The following is a 1,239-nucleotide window of genomic DNA, read 5'->3' on the forward strand; positions in this document are numbered from 1 at the left end:
GTGGAGGAGGGAGAGCATTCCAGGCATGAGGGACAGCCTGAGACTGGAGGGATTAACAGTGTAAGAAGTTTCAAATAGGTCAAGACGGATGAAGACCATTACATTTGGCAGTAAAAAAGATAATGGGCAGCTAGGTGGCACAGTGGGCAGAGTGCTGGCCCTGGATTCAGGAGGACCTGATTTCAAATCCAGCCTCAGACACTTATTAGCTGTGTGACCCTGGGCAAGTCACTTAACCCTGTTTGCTTCAGTTTCCTCATCTGTAAAATGAGCTGGAGAAGGGAATGGCAGACCACTTCGGTACCTTTGCCAAGAAAACCCCAGATGGGGCCACAGAGAGTTGGATGCAACCTAAATGAGTCAACAGCAACAAAAAGAAGATAATGGGAGTAGGGGAAGGGAACAAACATTTATTAAGCACCTACTGTGTGCCAGGTACTGTACTAAGTGCTTTGCAAATATTATCTCATTTGATCCTCAAAAACCCCTGAGAGATGATTATAATCTGTTGTAATCCCCCTTTTACAGTTGAGGATACTGAGGTTAAATGCCTTCCCCAGTGGGGTCACACAGCTAGTGGGCATCTGAGGCCGGATCCTGACTGCAAGTCCAGCAATCGGTCTGTTTACTGTGACACATAGCTGCCTCAGTGGTAACCACAGAGAGAACAGTTTCAGTGTAGTGATGGGGGCAGAAGTGGGGATCCAAAGGTCTTCAGAGAAAGGTAGGTAGTGAGGAAGAAGAGGCGTCAGAGCCAACTTTTTCAGGAAGATTATCAGTGAAAGAGGGAGAGAGAGGTGGGAGATCCGCTCAACGGGGCAGCAGGGTGAAGACAGGGCTTTGACTTAGGATGGAGGAGACCTGAGTGTGTGTCTAAGTGTATGGGAAGGAAGGAAATGAGATGGAGGGAGTATAGAGTATAGAGTGCGGATCCCTCTTCTGTGATCAGGGAGGCCGAGGAGAGAGAGGACAAGGATGAATGCAAAATATTCAGGAAGCAGGAAACTTCAGGCTTTCGGTCCAAGGCCTCTCGGGCTTCTCCAGAAGAAGGAATCTAGGTCATCTGATGCAAATATGGGGGGATGGGGATGGACAAGCAGAGAAGGAAATGTTTGTAACCAACCTATGAAAAATGAGGCTGAGAATGGCTAAGGGAAAAACAGAAAGATTGTGTAGGCACAGCTAAGGTTGTGTAATAAATCTGCGGTGGGTAAAGTCAGCCCAAGCCTTCCATGCTCA

This window comes from Trichosurus vulpecula, chromosome 3 (genome assembly GCF_011100635.1).
Source record: "Trichosurus vulpecula isolate mTriVul1 chromosome 3, mTriVul1.pri, whole genome shotgun sequence".
NCBI lineage: Eukaryota > Metazoa > Chordata > Mammalia > Diprotodontia > Phalangeridae > Trichosurus > Trichosurus vulpecula.